This window comes from Chinchilla lanigera, unplaced genomic scaffold (assembly GCF_000276665.1).
Source record: "Chinchilla lanigera isolate Chin_1 unplaced genomic scaffold, ChiLan1.0 scaffold00027, whole genome shotgun sequence".
In the NCBI taxonomy this organism is placed as follows: Eukaryota; Metazoa; Chordata; class Mammalia; order Rodentia; family Chinchillidae; genus Chinchilla; species Chinchilla lanigera.
Window position 1 is genome coordinate 1,698,663 of NW_004955428.1, and position 18,566 is coordinate 1,717,228.

The 18,566-nt window shown below is 42.5% G+C and overlaps 1 protein-coding gene across 8 annotated transcripts in view; it reads right to left on the bottom strand.

Moving 5' to 3' along the window:
* Positions 1 to 18,566, bottom strand: part of Znf827 (zinc finger protein 827) — a 172,885-nt gene that overhangs the window by 152,861 nt on the left and 1,458 nt on the right. The gene's annotated exons all lie outside the window — the stretch shown is intronic.

An 18,566-nucleotide genomic window follows, 5' to 3' on the forward strand; every position in this document is an offset into this window, starting at 1 on the left:
CAGCAATGACAACAAATTCCTCTGGCATGCACATAGCAGCCCCAAACAACCACATACATCATGTGTACACCAGTTCCTTCTGTTCTAGGAGTCCAAGAAACACCCTGATTTTGTATGTGAATAAGCACATCACTTATTTTTAATCTTAAAAGATCTTAGAACTGTCTGCAGTGCTCCAGCTGTATCTCCCACGTATTATAAAAATTTAGTTAACTAGCTTATCCTCCACAAATAACTGGCATTTGAAAAGGAGAGTGAAACTGTATTGAGGAATTTATAGAAGTTCATTTGTGGAATCCGAGTTTGAAAGGCTGTTTTGAAATAAAAAATGCTCAACTCGGCTTTGTTTTAAGCCTATAGGGTTCGAAATTACTTAGAGGAAATTTCTTTCTTTCTTTTTTGTATTTCTACATTAATATCAGCAGTTGCAAATCTGACTTCAGGTCTTGTGGGCCACAGACTGTCTCTCCATACTCTGTTTTTGTTTGTTGTTTCCACTGCTTTATTTTTAAAAACTCTTTAAAAATGTAAACATCATTCTTAGGTCCCAGGCTGCATAAAAACATATCAAAGTTTGCTGGCCCCTGCTCTAAAGAACAGGTACTTTTTCTTTGTAATAAAAGCAAAATGGTGCTTAAAAACAGTACTAAAATTTTGATATATGAGAACAACATTCATCATCATCTTTTGAATCCAATCACTTGGTGAATCATTAAACCCTTCTGTGTGCTTTTTCCCATATATAAAATAAGAGGTTAGAACAGGTAAGTGGTTTACAATCCATACTTAAAAATAACAACCCCCCGGACCTCTAAGGCTGGACCGTGGTTCTACAGATCTAACTACATCCTTGACCCTGTCACACACCTGTACAAGCATGGCTCTTCTTTGATCTTTTTGCCTAAGTTTTGTTTTGTTTTGTTTTTGGTACCAAGATTCAAACTCAGGACCCTGCACTTGCCAGGCAGGCACTGTGCTACTGAGCGGTATCCCCAGCCCTTTTTGCTTAAGTTTTAAAAAGCAGAATGTCAGATGATCTCCACGTGTGAATCTTCCATGACTCTATTAATGGGTCATCGATCATTTTCCAATCATTTGGCTGGAGCATGTCAGCTAGACTGGAAATGATTTTAAATATTATACACTGTTGAAAGGAAGAGAGGCAAAACCAAGAAAGAGCTTGCTCGAAGGAACCACCTACGCTTGTTTAGATTTGTGGAAACTGACCAGATAGCCAGATAAGAGGGGTTCCCAGTACCACACTGGTTTAGAGCTCATTCCTGCACCTCTCTGCTTAGGGCGCTGAGAAAAGCAGGATGGTTTCAAGGTGGAAAACCAGGCTGAGACACATAGACTTGGTTCCACTCTGAATTTGGAATTTACCAACTGTGTAACTTCTGCTATCTATTTAACAAAAATTGGAGTCCCCACTGAATACTAAGGTATAGACAGGGTGATAGGATAACAGTGACAGAACAGATGTGGAATACTGCCCCCATCACTCAGATCCCTCAGCCCTAAAGCAGGGTAAAAACACCTGCTTCCTCTCCCATCCACAGAAATCCTGCAGAGATGGCTAAGTAGTTGTAAACTGTGAAGTGCAGACAACACTAAATTAGACAACCACAGGTTTTGCTCCTTTCAAGTAAATAAAATATATGTAACTTCAAGAATTTACCAAATTGAGCTGGGCACAGTGGCTCACGCTTATAATGCCAGCACTGGGGAGACTGAGGCAGGAGGATCGTTGCAGGTTTGAGACCAGTCTGAGCTACAAAGTGAGCTCAAGGCCAGCCTGAAATGCATAGCAAGACCCTGTCTCAAAAAGACCAAAAAAAAAAAAAAAAAAAAAAAAAAAAAAAAAAAAAAAAGAAATTTACCAAATTGATAAAATAAAGCCACAAAAAAGGTTTTGTATAAGAAAAAAATTACACAGCATAAAAAAGCACAGCAAAACAGAAAGGGCCTAAATCCTGGATCCGGATATCCCCACTAAATCCCACCTTGCTACATACTAGGTCCCTTGGACTTGTACAAGCCCCTCCTCTCATTTGCATAATGGAATACTCATACTTACAATTTTCTGGAATAGTCACGAAGGTAGATCAGAATTATGTAAGTAAAGCACCTGGCACAGAGTTGGTACTTCATGCCTGGTAATTTCCTTTCCTTTCCTCCCAGGCACCCCACAGTCTCAGAGGACAGTATGTGATGTTTTAAAGAACAGGGCTTACTTACCTCAGGGCTGTGGACACTGCTCCCCAGCACTAGATCATGGTCACCTCAACCAGAGAAGACAGGAAACTTCTGGTTGTTATAACCATGGAATCCAGATGCAGAATATGCCCAGTCATCAGGAAAATCTTACAGCTTTGGCACAGTTTGAGGACAGAAAGAGAGCAACAGCCAATAGCTGAGGGAGACTCTACAGCCTGGAATGTGCCACAGACTTCCAACCACAAATGTTCCCTTTTGCACTTAAGACTGTGGCAGCCCCTGTGGTGAGAGCCATGGCCTCTGCTCTTCTGGCCAAGTCTCCTGCTGAAGCATGTGACATTCTCCAGGCATCCTTGTATCATGTTCATGTGAATGTCCAGGGCACTATTCATCACTACCCAGTCCTGATATGCAAATGGGAAATCACTTTCTCATGTCTGAAAGAGGAAGACAACAGAAGATGGCCTCCAGGGCATTTTCCCCTATAGTATTAATTCAATTAACAATGTTTGTGGAATACCTCCTATTTCTTAGATTCTGTCATTGGTTCTTAACTCCTCCTTTATTTATTTACTGACCACCTACTATACACCAAGCACTATTAAGTGCAAGGATGCACTAAAATGAAAAAGAAAAGTAATCTATATCCTTAAAAAGCTCCGAGTCAACAAGGACATCAAGTATAAGCAATTATAACATGCATAGGGTAGGAGAACAGATTTGTGGGAGCCAGGTGAGGGCTTGCTCACCCCCATAGGTGAGAATGACAGAGATGTGACTGCTAAAAATGAAGTGAAGTTTGCATTGTTATGCAAATCAGACATCCAGATGGAAGACATTCTAGAAACTGGGAGAAGAATATGCCAAGGTATAGGGATGTAAGTACAGTTTGCAGAACAGATCATTCAATATGAATGAAACAAGGGGTATCCGGGAGGGCAGGGGAAAGACAGCTCATACGATGAAGCATCATCAAAGTCTAAAAAGTCTAAACTTTATCTTTCTAGGAAATGCCTAAAAGATCTTAAACGAGGATTGCCTGGATTACATGAGTGTTTTAGAAAGTGCATTACGGTGCCATGTAAAGGCTGGATTACAGAGGCTCAGTGGGGTGAAGAGATGAGATTGCAGCCCAAAAGAAGTGTTGGTTTGGAACTGGATCAAATCTCCACTGGAAAAATAAGAGAATGAACTATGACAGTGATAAGGGGTGGGCACAATGAATCCTAGAGATGTTTTGAAAGAAGAGTCAAGATTTGGTGATCAATTCAATGGTGGGTGACAGAATGGCTTCTAGACCACACCCAGTTTCCTGAGTAAGTGGGTTAAATTATGGTCAGTCATATGTGAGGACAGCAACTCAAAAAGAGAACACAAGAAGCCCAGATGCAGTCTCACTTCTCAGGTGTGAAAACCTTAGCCATCCTTATATACAACTGGAGGATCTCCAAGGTAAATCATGGTGGACCCATAGCAACCACCGGAGTTCTCCTCCAGTGGAGAAACAGGAAGTCATTGGATAAACCTGGCACATCTTCATGGACCAACAATGTCACATATGTATTTACATAGGAGAAAAGTAATTTAACTGATGAGATTATTTAAAGCATTATTTTTATTCTAAGTTAACTGATACAGAGTAAAAAGTATATTGCATTCAAATGTGTAAACAGAACAAGAAAACTCAAAGATGTTTAGAAGACATCTCACAGAAGCTGTGAGAATTCTTGTGGGGTGATGGTTCACTGCCTTTTAGGGTCATCAATGGAAATATTCACATAGTGCTGCATGATGGGATTATCTGGTAAAGCTGAGGAAGTACGTGACTCAAGACTTGGCATTTTCATTTATTTCTATGAAGATAACTTAGAGCAGTGGTTTTGAAAGTATGATCCACAGATTCCAAGAGTTCTCTAAGGCCCTTTCAGAGACCTTCTAGATCAAAATTACTTTTACAGTAACAGTCCAATATCATTTGCCCTTTCATCCCATTGACAGTTGTACTGATACAAAAACAACAGCAGGTAAAACTTTTGGTACTTTAGTTCAGATCAAGCTGGTAGCACCAAACCATACCAGTAATCCTTGTATTCTTCACTGCTACACACAGTAAAAAAATTAACACAAAAACTCAAAAGCAAAGCAAAATTTTTAAAAAGCCAGGCAGTTTCACTAAAGAATATCTTTGCCAGGCTTGATGGCAGACACCTGTAATCCTGGAGCTCTATGAGGCTGCACCAGGAGGATCGCAAATTTGATTCCAACGTTGAGAACTGAGCAAGACCATCTCAAATGTTTTTAAAAAAATCTTCATCATCACCACTGAAAATGCAGCTCAGTGCAAAGGCCCTAGGTTCAATCTCCAGCATCACAAAAGAATAATAATAATATTTTTGATGAAACACTAAAACTTACTAATTTTCCTGAAGATTAACCCTTGAGTAAGCATCTTTTTGCTCTTACACATAATGAAATACACGCATAAGTACTTCTGCTACAGCAAGGAAAAGGGTACGAGCAACTTGCTTGGTTAGGAGCTGAAGGAGTCCCTTTCATGGAACATCACTCTTAATTCAAAGAGTAACTGACAAATTAGGGTCAGTCAAATGTAAGTCTTTGGCACATTATTCCTTGAAAATGAATGAAATAAAGCTGATACTTCAAGGAAAAACAGACAGTATTTTTAGCCAGTGATAAGATTCACACTTTCAAGCAACCATTAAAATTCTGGAAGACCTGTATTCTACTCTAAGAACTTGACAGCTTCTCAATACTGTAAAGGCTTTTCAGGTAAGATTCCTGTAGATATTAATATTTTTATATTGTATAACGAGATACGTCGACACTTGGTACATCTGCATAACTCAGGGAACCAGTATTTTGCAAATGTCCAGTGCTAATGTCATTTGCACGATGATTCATTCGAAGCACAGGACAGCCCAGTAGATTTTGATGTAACAGAATACGAAAAGTTCATTGAACTGTTTTGATTCAGCACTGCAACTAATCTTTAAGAAGCTATTCTTTATGAGTCTTGATGTAATTCGAGGAATATTCACAATTATCTGAAAAGACTATTTCATCTCTGACTGAAGCCAAATTTTCTTTGTTTACTCTATCCCAAACCTGTTGCAGTAGACTAAGCATAGTAGCAGAGAAGAGAACCTAGTTGTCTTCTATTAAGCCAGCCATTGGAGACTTACAAAAGTACAAAACCAACGTCACTCTTCTCATTAAATGTTTTTGGAAAAAATATATATTTTTCATTAAAAATATGGTAGGTCTAGTTAACACGTAATGGATTAGAAGCATTATTTTAATGATGAAAATATTTAGTTTCTAAGTTTTATTCTCTGCTATAATGATGAATATACAAAGATCTCTAGAGTCCTCAGTAATGTCCAGGGTTCTTGAAAGAGGAGCCCTGAGACCAAAATGTGTGAGGACCACTTTCTTAGAGAAATTAACACTAATTGCAGATAGGAACCTGCATGCTTACAACAGCACTGTTCATAACAGCAAAATGTGGAAACAAAGCAAATTTCCCTGTGCCAAGTCTACAGGGTAGTACCAGATAGAGAGCAGTGAAATGAATGCGCAAAGCTACATGCGCCAAGATGGATCAATCTTAGGCAATTGTTGAATATAAACCAAGGTGCAAAAGGCCTGCTGTATGCTCCTGCTTTTATAAATTTCAAAGACAAGTAAAACTAAATAATGCAGTAAAGCCATGGAGAAAATTGAGGACAACAGGAACTGTTCAGGGTCAAGCAGAACACACTATGGTCAGGAGTAATAGTAATGAAACTTGGTAGGCTATGTGTTGGGTTTACAGACGCTTGTTTTATCGCTATGTCTTACCGTATATGCATAACTCAGATCTTTTAGTTCTTGTGAAGAACACATATTTTGTGGCCTTTGAAGGGAGATGCTGCCTTGCACTTTCCCTGCCAATTAATTATGGAGGAAGGGGCAAGTGAAGAGGGCAAGGCCTGCAGGTGGGAAGATCCCCACAGCACAGACGCCAAGAAGACCAGCACCAGACTGGCCCCTGCAACAGCCCACCCACTGCCGTCCACCCTACTTTTGTAGGCTTTGCAACTGAAGTCCCTCCACTTGAAAAGGCCACCTCTTCCTTTAGGTCATCATCTTCCCTCCTCCCCATTTTTATCACAGTGAACGAAACAACCACACTTTACAGTTAATTTTCTGAGTTATATCTAAAACTCTACAGTTAGCAATGACAGGCTTTTCTCACACGGGCCAGCCCTTGTCCTATTCCTCATGCCTTCCTTACATTTCCAGGATGGTCCCTCTGGTTCAGCAAAGCTCTCTTCATTTAATGGGTCTGCCTACCTCTGGTTTATTTCAGCCTCATGGGCTCAGGTCGTTTCTCATTCTTGGAATGGTGTCACTCTTCTCAACATCACGTCCATTGCTTCCTTAAGGATGCTTGGGTTGTCATTCCTTCATGAATCCTTTGCCCACAAGTTTTATTCTATGTTTCCACAAACATTTACACATTGAATTCACACTATAGTGCCCCGTACTTCTTAGCCTATGGATTTGTGCTTATCTTTCTGTGATTGTTTTGTATCAATATCTGAGGAACCGTTGGTGGAAACTGCATTCCACAGAACTTCTATGAGCAGGTCCGTGCGCAAAACTTCATGAATGAACAGCACACGGGAACTACAGCTCTGAGTTGATCAAGTCCTCACTGCTATATCATGCACCACTGCTATATCATGCACCACACAACATAGTTCTCAAAAGGCGCTCAGTTCAGGTTAGTGCTCTGAAAAAGGTTTTCCCCCCAAGAAGCTTCAGTTTCACAACAGAAACTAAGCAAAGCAACATTTGCTTTATGAAATTATTTTTCATAATGTTAAACGATTTTAGAACTCAACACTTTCCTCACCATCCTACCCTGAATTACCAGAAATCTTTAGAAAATCACCCAAGAGGTGGCTGAGCCAGATCGTTGATAAATACAAGATCTTGCATTTATTGTCTTTCATTTCTGAACATTTTTTTGGTTCTTGTTGTGGTTCAACAGGTCCTTATCAAATCAAATTTATCTTCCTTGTAACTTCTACCCTATTAGTCTTTGTCACTGTTTTTGCTTAGCATTTCATACATCTATGAAAAATATTTTTTCCAGCTGAATTTGTTTTCATCTCTTTCTCTGCTCACTTGTCTCTTGAGAGCAGGAACCATGCTCTGCTTAGCTCTACAAGTCCAGAGTCCCTGACACACACACTCAGTCTCTGCTGGTGGAATGAATGAATGAACGCAGGAATAAAGTTTCAGTTTTCATACGAAGCTGACAATTTATGATGAATGACAATTCCCAGGAAGTTACTCCCTGTTTCACTTGACAGAATTTCATGTATTTGAATGTAGACACCATGCACAATTTTTATCCACCCCCATTCTTCTCTTCAAATTAAGCACTCCCAATTGCCTCCACAATTAATTCCTCTCAGATGATCTCCAGAGCCTACAACATTTTAGTTGCCTTCCTTCTGGTGTGTAGTTCATCAATTTCCCCCTTTGAAATGGAGCTTCCAGTCTGGGATTCAATATTAGAGATGTGATCTCATCTGCTTGTAAGAACATTGCCACCCTTGTTCTGAATTCAGTACTTTATATTAGCCAACCCTACTGCGATGCATTCATATTTCAAATAAAGGCTGAATTTTAAATATTACTTGTCAATTATAGTGGTTATCTCTGGAGGTGGAAGTTGGGGTAAGAGGACTTTCACATTTTAAACATTTATACAGAGCTTTATTTATACTAAGCATGTGCTACTTTTGTCACTAAAAGCAGTAAAGATTATTAAAAATAAGTTAACCTTATTTCTCCTTATCTTATCCCAAAATACTGCAAGCCCCTTAGGAAATCACCCCGACAAGTGGGTGGGCCAGCTCCTTTGTACACACAAGATCTGTATCATTTTTTAAATTCAATAGTTCCTCATCTTATTAAAGATTTTTACAGCCCCAGCCTTACGGAGAACATTTAACTCCTATTTAAACCAATTGTACCTTTTCCTCTTCCTTTGTATGTTTTCTCACAAGGACTTGAAGAGCAAATGGTGCATGGGGGGCTTCCCTCTAAGTACAATCTAGTAGTCTAGCCGGCCTCAACCCTACTTTGAGACTGTAAAATTTCTCTCTTTCCATAAATGTCAGAAAGCAGCTCACTACAATTTGATTTCTCTCTTCCTTAAGGTCAGATTAAAACTCAGCAACTTCTTATTTGAGGTTTGCTTTCCCCTTAAAGGGAGAAATCACAGGGCACATTTCAGGAACGTTTCCTGGAGCGCAGGGTCTCTCCCACACTGTTTCCTCCCAAATACAGCTGTGTTTCATGCTCCGAAAAGCCCGGCTGGGTTAATAAGTAGAGCCAAACAAGCGCCGATTAGATGCCTAATTCTAGGCCATTCCAGAGAACAGCACTGGCCATTGGAAGCACACATTTCAGCCTCCAGAACGTGTCACTGCATATGAGTCTGCTCTATCACCCTCTGCTTAGTCTAAGGTCGAAAATGCGCATCTTGAATCTTGGAAGAAAGAGACAATATTGGTGGCACAAGTTTTTATGAATCGCAGAGCCAACATGTTCCACTGACACCTAACAGGTCCTCCAGCAGGACAGGGTCCCTCAGCAGGGCTTGGGGGGGAACCACAGTGTTGACTCCTGGTCAAGAGCTCAGGTGAAGATGTTGCACACCTCAGAGCAGAACTGGAAATCAGGAAGCCACCAGATGGTCCCACCCTTGGCAGTGCAGACGCTGATTATTTTGAGCTATTTCTTCTTCTCTGCTGCTCAACTTCTACTTCTCACGGTTAAGAAGGAGAATCAGCCCTCCCCTGTCTGCCTCACAAGCAGTGAAAGCGCTTCAGGAGCCATAAAGCAGAGTATAATGAGAGACACGTACTATTACCCAGTTTACAAGATAGAGCTACTTAAACCACAGAGAGGTTAAGTGATTTGCTAAAGGTCACAAAGCCAAGAGAAACCTCGGTGCTAGGAGAGTTTGAGAGAGAAAACTCGTCTCCGCTGGTGGAAGGCATGAATGTGGGGAGAAGACCGGAGTCTAGGCCTCTGCATTAGAGCCTAGAGGAGTTGGAGCAAATTACTGAAGTCCTTGAGCTAATTTTAGAGTTTTAAGAACTACCAGGAATCATCAATAAGCTGCCCAGGCTCAGCACCACATCTTTATCCTTGACTGAAATGACATCACCCAAGAGTGGGAGTTCTGGTTAGTTCAGGGGTTCTGCACCCTGGTTATCCATTTAAATCACCCAAGGAGCTTTATAAAAATGTCCAGTTAGAGGCTCCAGCCTGAGCCAATTGAACTGAAGTCTCAATTGGGGTTGTTTTTATTTTTTTTTTTTAAATCTCGCAAGTGATTCTAACATGTGGCCAGGGTTAAGAATCAGTTGGTTGCTTAATGGTGATCAGAAACTTAACTGGTGATCAGAGCAGCAAGATCGTCCTTGAATAACCGCACAGTCCAGCAAAAGCAATGCTAGGATGATCCCCAGTTTAAATGAATCTACACCTCATATACAGCAATATGACTGGTATTTATTTTGCACATACTAAATATCTACGTGTATAAATTCAATTCCCACAGAACCTACAATGTCCCCCCATTCCACTTTACGTAGGAGGAAAACAGGCAGAGAACAACAGTTACTTGCTAATGCCACAGGTACAACGTAGCATAGTCAGTATACTAATCCCTACCTTATACAGACAAGTTCTTCACACCTCCCTACAGTGTAGTACACAATTCCTTCCATTCTGAGGTATTGAAAAATCAAAGAATACGGGACAATGTAGAGGAGTTTCTCACCGAAATGCTGGCAGGGACTAGGAGGAAAGACCGAGGGAAGGTGGGCAGGTGTATATGCATATGGGGACATGGTGGCCGAGCAGTAGGAACTGTGACAGACTGAGGAGCACATGCCTGGGGAAGGGAGGCAGCCGCCACCAACTAGAGCAGATTGCTGCCATGTGGGGAGGTGGGCCTAGTGCCGCTGGCTCTTCCAAGTTTTCAAAAGAAGCTGAAAATTTGGATTATTATTTGAAATCTCCAATTCTCAAAACATTGTCTCAAGTTTTTTTAACACACTCATCTATGCGGGGCAAAAGACATCAGTACGGCACTAGCTTGCGACCTCTGATATGATCTCTCTCTCCCTCTCTCGCTCTCTCTCACCTCAAGCCTTCATTTGAGATTCACTGAATATGGTCTCTTGGACTGGTTCCCTATGATTAAAAACAACAGACCTCACTTTTCCAACTTTCTGTACAAAATCTGAACTATGGCCTATATAACATATGGAAAGTTCAGTATATCAATTCCCCGCCCCCAGTTATTTTAATCAGTGGATTGCCTGTTGAATAAAAGAATAAATAAACCTCTATTAAACTCTTACTCTCGCATCTCAATCTCACTATATGTCACTGTAAGAGGGTTTACTACCTAACTTTATAGTAACATCCAGCCTTAATTCATGTGATTATTACACAACTTAGATGAAATGTAAATCAAGTCATACACACAAAGAAACTCATCCTTATAGCAAAGGCCTAACATAATATTGCTGGTTTATGAAACAAGTAATAGTCAAGCCCTACCATAATTGTTTTATAAAAGAATTCTACCAAATCACACTATCACTCATCATACTAATGAGATCTATGGGAAACAAAAATTAACAACATACAAACCTACCATAAAGTTCTAAGTCAGAAATGCCTATAATCTAATCATAACCTAAGCAAACAAATATATTTCATCTGCTTGTTAATAAGTACATTTACTGAGCTCTAAGTAGCAGGCACTTATTATGCATGATTTTTGTTAATGCACATAATATTTTCATTTATTATGTATTTAATTAATCTTTATAATAACTCTATAACACAGGAGCTATTATCACTATTTAAAATGAGGAAACTGGGGGACAGAGAAGTTAAGTAGTCTGTCCAAGGTCACACAGCTAGCCAGTGACAGAACTAGGATCTGAACTGCCTACCACCCGAGTTTGTGCACCTTACCATCACCCTGTGAACATCAAAAGCACATGAGTTCTCTGTTTTTATTATACTTGCACCATATACAGCAAAGTGAAAAGAGACTGAAGTCACACATATTTTCTTCTTTCCATTACAAAATAACAAAAGCTTTCTAAAACACACCATCAGACAGCCCACAGTATTAGCACTATACAACGTGAGAAAAATCTATCACCCGCCAAAAGTACAGTAGCTTGTTTCAAAAGCTCAGCTAAGTAAAGTGCTGCTGATCAATCATGTAAAAGATCATTTCGCCTGGCCTTCTTCAGCCCTCTTTGAAGGCCAACTTCTTCAGAACACTCAAAACAATTCAACCTGAGATGCACATCTCTCTCACCCCTTCCCTTTCTTCCTTTACACCACGGTTCTAATGGCATCTAACCACCCTTCTGACCCATGAAGAAATTATCAAAGAGAGAGGTTATTTTAGGGTTTGCTTTTCCAGGCTCCATGACGGTCTATATATTTATGTCTTGCTGGCAGATAAAACTCGACTGAGTTTGGATTGATGAGGGGATAGCTATGCCGAAAATCGAACCCTGGTCCTCATGAATCCTAGGCAAATGCTCTAACACTTAGCTACGTCTGCAGTGCTGGATTTTCTTAAAAACAAAAGCAAGGAGGACCTGGCCATTTAACAATCCTAGAGACAATTTCAGTGGTAGAGGCTGTCTTTAGATAAGAGAAAGGACAATGGGGAAAAATATCCCTTTTAGGTACATTTACTGCATTTAATATAACTCTTGGTCAGTGTATGAAAAGCAGAGATGCTACAGAGCCCATTCGGACCCCCACTCAAGGGCAAATATCAATAGGCATTTTATAAAATTAACTATAGTGCAGCCTCTGTGTGTATGTGTGTGTGTGTGTGTGTATGTGTGTACACTCGCTGAAGCTGACTTATAAAATAAACAGCAATATGTACTCATGCGGTCTAAGGTTAGTATCAAGCCAAAGTCTGATTTTAATTTATGAAATTTCCCTGTAACTGTAGCAATTCTGTCCATGGTGGGTCCCTGGGGAATGATAAAAGTCATTTGACAGGTCCCTGCTTCAGCACCTAGTCACACACTATTCTCCAATATCATAAAAAATATAACTTACAGGCAGAGGATAGAAATACAACACTTGCTCACAAACAGAAGGGAGAGGGCATCTTAGAAACCTCAGCCCATCGTAGCTACACTGATGGTCTTTGCTTTACACATTATTTTGTTATATGATAAGCCATATGTTGGTGACCGTGAACCACAGTGTTTTGTACACTTAGCTCTACGTGGTACTGTATAGATTACAGAGCTACCCTTAGCAAAGTAGAAGACAAAAAAGAGTACATCACAAAGAAGCCAGCATATCATTCACAGCCTGTACCCCTAAAGTGGGATTCTAAGAGTCCATTAACTAAGCCAAAATAGTAATGAAATCAGCAGAACAAAAAGTCATTCATCTTACCATAACTAGGCCTGGTCTGGATTTCTTTCCAGTAACAGAAAACCTAAAATCTATTCCTTCACCACAAAGTCCACAATTTTGTAAAACCTTATGGTAAAAATCCTTTAACACACCCAAAAGTCCTATTTTGTAGGTCATACTTTCATTATCTTGTGCTGTGACCAGTCTGATTAAATTACAGAAAATTACTAATATATCACTCAGAATGCCGAGATCAGTGCCAGCCTGTTCTGTTTGTTTTTCCCTCTCCTATTCTAAAACTCCAATAGATACTTAAAAACAAGAACAGCGCAGGACACAGCAATTTGAACTGAGGGCTAACAGATGTATTAACCTAATCACAGGAATATGATGACCACCCTGTACATTTTACACAACATTAGTGACCAATCACACGCACCAAAGGGGCTCTGAACAGTTCAGATCTGATGTGGACTCCTCTGACATTTCCTTCATACTTTTCTTTCACTATGATCTGAATGTTTGTCTCCCCTCAAAGTTCACATCAAAGCACAACCCCCAAAGTGACAGTATTAATAGGTGCAACGTTTGAGAGGTGATCAGGTCACTAAACAGAACCTTGAGGAATAAGATTAATGCCTTTATAAAAGTGGCCCTAGAAGTTTTCTAGCTGCTTTCTCCATTAAGAAGGTGCCCGGTGAGAAGGTGCCAAGTTGAAGTAGAGATGAAGCCCTCACTGGACACTGAATCTATAGTCACTTTGATCTGGGACTTCCCAGCCTACAGAAGTGTGAGCAATACATTTCTATTGTTTATAAATTACTTAACCTAAAGTATTTTGTTACAGCAGCCTAAATGGATTAAGGCACCTGCTCATCAGGTGGTATCTTTGAGTCTGAAGACATTTACATATCAATTTACATATAAGTGACCACAGGTAGTGACCTGAATGAGTTTTTCTCTTTTGTGAAACTAACTCATCCAGACATGTGCTGAATCCAAACTATTGGGATTGCTAAGTAGTTTATCCATCCACCCCATACAGCTCCAATTGGCTTTCCCCGTAAGAACATGTCGGTATTAGTACGACTCCTTATATTTTAAACTAGCCTTTGACCTCAGGAGAAGTCCACCTGGTTATTCCACCAACACGCATTCCCAGCCTCCCAAAACAGGGATTTCTACACCTCCCTGGGAACTCTCCTAATAGAGGCCATTCAAAGACTCTAAAATGCCAAATGCACAGCAAGCTTCAACACTAGCCGAAAGCTGTCCAATTTATACCTCTCCAGCGTGATTTATTAACACTTTGTGCAGAGAGACTTGTCAACTCACACCAGCTGTGTCATCTCCAGAGTGGGATGGCAGCACAGAGACAAATTAAAAATCAATTTTTTATTAGAAACTATTTTGAAGCATTAGAAGGACTGTGATTTTTGAGCTATCTTCCTTATTTTAATCAGAAAACTCAGCAATTCTCTCCTTTCTGTATTAGAAATACAAGGATGTTCTTTTCTGAGAACAGACAGGCAGTATTACCCAGCCTAGACTGCTACATGGTACCTTGGTACCTTGGAATCGTTAGCCCTGGCTGACAAGAGCAATGAAATATTTTGCTGCTTCAGACTGAAAATTTCCCCCATGCGGTTCCTGCCATGGTTACACAGGAAGTATTGCCTGGTCACTGTAAAAATTAATAGGAATAAATAAGAAGAAAGAGTTAAGTCTTTTACCTCTTCTCTTTCGTTAGACATAAAAAGACTTGGGAAAAAATTTTAAATGAAGGATCCTGTATGTTTTTCCGTCCTTTTGGTTCCCAATTTTACTACAAAGAAAGACAGAATTTCTTCAAAGTTCTATTAATAAAGAACACAATAACCTGTTCTGGTCTTGACCCACAACTGAGTCAACAGTGGAATAATAAAACAACTGTTTTACTAATTCTCTTTGCGCTCCTCCTTACAAATAAGTATCAGCCAAATTTTCAGTGACAAATTCAACAGGATCTAAACCCAAACAAGTTTATGGTTAAGCTCATGCTACTGAGGAAATCTTAAAAGTGCTGATCACCAACCGTAAAAGAATTTACAGATGGAATAAATGTTCAACAAAATTCTTCCTTACTTTTTTCATTTGTGATCCCAAATGTAATAACGTTCACAAAGTGTCTAGACCCATGCCTAGCTAACAATCACAGAATTAGTTTCTCACTTTTCCTCTTCCTTAGCCTGACAAATAGTCTTCGGTAATTCAGGATTCTGCTAAAGATGCCTCAGGCACACGGTATAGCCCAAAGAACCTCTGAAATATTTTCTTGAACATAACCTTATTGATGGAAAAAAAACTTTTGTAAAAGAGCCATCAACAGTCCCACAGTCATACTTAAACCCCCAAATGAGCATTACTGCTCTAAGCTGAGAAACAGAGGCTTTATTCTGAATAATAGTTTTTTTAAGACCACCCCTCAAAAATAATGTAGGTTTAATACTTTTGCTGAAGGGTACCTCCAAAAGTCAATACAGAACTTCTTTATGATCTGTAAACAATAGGTTCACCATCCAACTCTACAGGACAGGCCATTTATTTCGCCTTGCATATGTGTGAGGCCCATGTAACAAAACACACACACACACACACACACTTCAGAGGCTGAGAGGAAATGACTGTGTAGAATTTTAAATCAGAAACCCAAGGCTTAGGTTAGTAGTGTCAGGTTAAAGGCTTGCCCATCTCCAAAGCTAATTCGGTTCTCAACAGTCCCATGGGTGTCTAGCTGAACAGAAGGAGCTAGGAAACCTTAGCAGGCCGGAGCCCAGCCTGGGGAATTGCTGGGACTCCGTGCCAGGGGCTGAGGCTCACCCCAGACTTGGTATCAGATAATACCAAGTGCTAGTCTGGATTTCCAGGACTAATCCACTCCAGGGTGGGACTTCCAGGTTCCCCAGAGTCTGTGCTGTGGAGTGGGAGGACTGCAGACTTTGTAGATCCAGATTGTACCCTGGCTAGTGTTATATTTAATAAAAGAAATAAATGCAACACAGAGAAAGGGTCCATAAGTACCCATGGTTTATGCTTTAAAATCTTTTAGTCATATTGTAGCAGGGGGTAGCAGAGGCAAGGAGGAATCTAACAGGAAGAGGGAAACACTGCGATTTTTTTATGGATTTAGCTCTGGCAAATTTCTTCTTTTTTTTTAAATTGTAATTTGCACTCCTTAGAGGTATGTACAGGTTCCACGGATTTTTAAAACAACATATCAACAGTAGCTTTTACCACTGCTGTATTTATTCAGGACACCTCTTGGGCTTTAACAGCAACTCACTCCAGCTCACTCTCTTTTATCAACCCCTTTTCCTGCCCCCAGCATTACATACCTCACTCTTCTTATAGGGCCAACTGTTAAATCAGCCCCTATATGACTTCTTAAAACCCTGGGACAGCATCTATCAGGTACCTTGAATCACTAATTATATTTTAACTGTGACAGAACCCTGTTCTCCAGAGAAAGAAAAAACTAAACTTCCCATGCACATAAACAAACAAAAAAGCATTTATCATAACTGGGATTTAAGACTGCCACTGTCGTCTATAGTAGGTGGAAATTAACACTAATTTTTACACAAGTCAGTATTTATTACCTGCAGACACCACTTGCAAGCTTCTCCAAGACTCACTTAGCAAATCCTGGGCTGCTGAGACTGAATTACAAAATACACCATTTGCCCAGAAACTGCTTGGTCCAAACGCAAATTGCTTATAAAACATGAGTAAACCGCCCCTCCCCCTTACAACAGGAGGAACACATCTACAAAAACCCATTTAATACATAGGTAAGTGGGAAATCTTTGCCAAGTAAGGCTTCCTTTAAAGAAGAAAAAAGGGGGGTGTGCATTTACGGTGTTTCCGGAGGTAAACTGCTTCTTACTTGGGTAACACTGGCTCTCTGTGAGTGCCAGAGGGAGGCGACTTTTTTTAAGTGAGTAGATAGCAGTATTTAATTAAGAGGACTGGACGGGAGAAGCTACTCTCAAAATACAACTTGGTCGCAGGCACCGGCGCGCGGGAGAGGCCCACCAGGCATCCGAGCTAAAATGGAGCCTGAATTTCCTCTCAGACGAGAGGGTAGCCGCGGAGGTCAGGGTCAAGGTCACCGCCAGGGCAGGCTGCAGCTGCCCGACTGCGCCGCGCACGAGGGGAGGGACAGCGATCCGTCTCCGTCACTGCCCGAGCGGATAAATCCCTTCTCCACTCCCACCCTCCCGCTCACCCCGCCAACATTTTCCTCTTTTCTTTTCTTTCCTTCTTTTTTTTTTTTTTTAAAGCATGGGGAGAAGAGAAGAAAGGAAAATGACCACAGAACCTCACCGCCCTGGTTTCCGCACACAAGCTCATCAGCTCCCAAAGTTGCCATCTAAGGGCAAGTTCGCAGAGAACACTGAAACCCATTTTGTCGGAGCAGGGCAAGCCTCCCCCGCCACCCCGCCCCGGCCCGCACGCCCCCGGGGGAGCCAGGCACCCCGGGACGGCGGCCCCGTGCACGCGCGCTCTCCCACCAAGTGCTGCGAGTTTTCTGTGAATCGCAGCGGAGCCTCCGCTCGCCCTCCCCGCCTCCTCCTCCTCTTCCTCCTCCGCCTCGCACAGAATTTCCCTACACACGCCGCCGCCTGCGAGTGATTTTATGTGCATATATATTACATATGTGATACGATCCTCAGAACCTCTAGCGGGCAGGCGAAGAAAGGACTGCACAGGGGCATTTTCATTTTTTATTTTTTTTTTTAAAGGAAGGGGAAAAAAAGCACAACCCGAGCCCTGTGCGTCGCCTCCCTGCGTACGGGGAAAGGGAAAGAAAGAGGAATGTTTGCGGAGCGGACTGCCTCGCAAGTGCCCTTGCTCGCCACTCCGGCCGCGGCCCGGGTGACCCGAGTGGCAGGGGCGGCCCGCGCCCCCTCTCCCGGTTCCCCCGGGCAGGCACCGCCGCGGATATTTCGCGAGGGGGAGATCGATCGCTTGCCTGTCTGCAGCGGAAACACACACACACACACACACACACACACCCGGAGACACCATAACCTTAACCCTTCCCCCACCCTCCGTGAACTTCAGGTGACCGACCACGTCGGCCTGACACCCGGCCGGGCGGGCGCTCCGGCTCCGCTCCCGCCCCCAGCCCGGGTTTTGCAGGATCGGGCTCCCAGCAGCGCCAAACCCGCCGGCGGAGGGGGGAGCGGGAGAAATTGACCCTGCGTCTCCCCCGACCCCTCCCTCCCTCCCTCCGGCGCCTCCCGCGTCCCCTCCTCCCGTCACCCCGCCCCACGCCTTCTCCCCTGCCCCCTCTTCCCTGCATTCAAGGAGCCGGGCGGCCCCGGGGGATATTTTTAGTTGCTTCTTTCTCCTTCACTTTTAGCTTTAGCAGCATCTCGGAACACTCACAGCGGAGAGAGAGACTTGGGGGGGCGCGGGCAGCCGGGAGGGAGTGGGGGAAAAGTTAAGAGTCTCGCAAAGAAAAGCCGGAGGGCGGGCGGAGGGGGACGGCGCGGTGGAGGAGGGGAAGGGGACCCGGCCGGCCGGCGGGTGTGTGTCTCCAGTTGGCGTGCGTGGCCGCCGCCGGGGAGGGCTGCGATGCACTTTAGTCCTGGACTCTGCTCGGGCTCGCCCGGGGAGGGGGGTCTGGGAGCCCGAGTCTCGCCCGGCTCCGTCTGCTCCCACTGACCCCGCATTTGATTGCGGCCAGGAGCCCTGCTCCTCCCTCCCCTCGGCTCTGCAGGGACCTCGCGCGCCGCGAGCCGCCCTGCCTCCTGCCTCCGCCTCGGCGCGGCTCCCGCACCCCACAT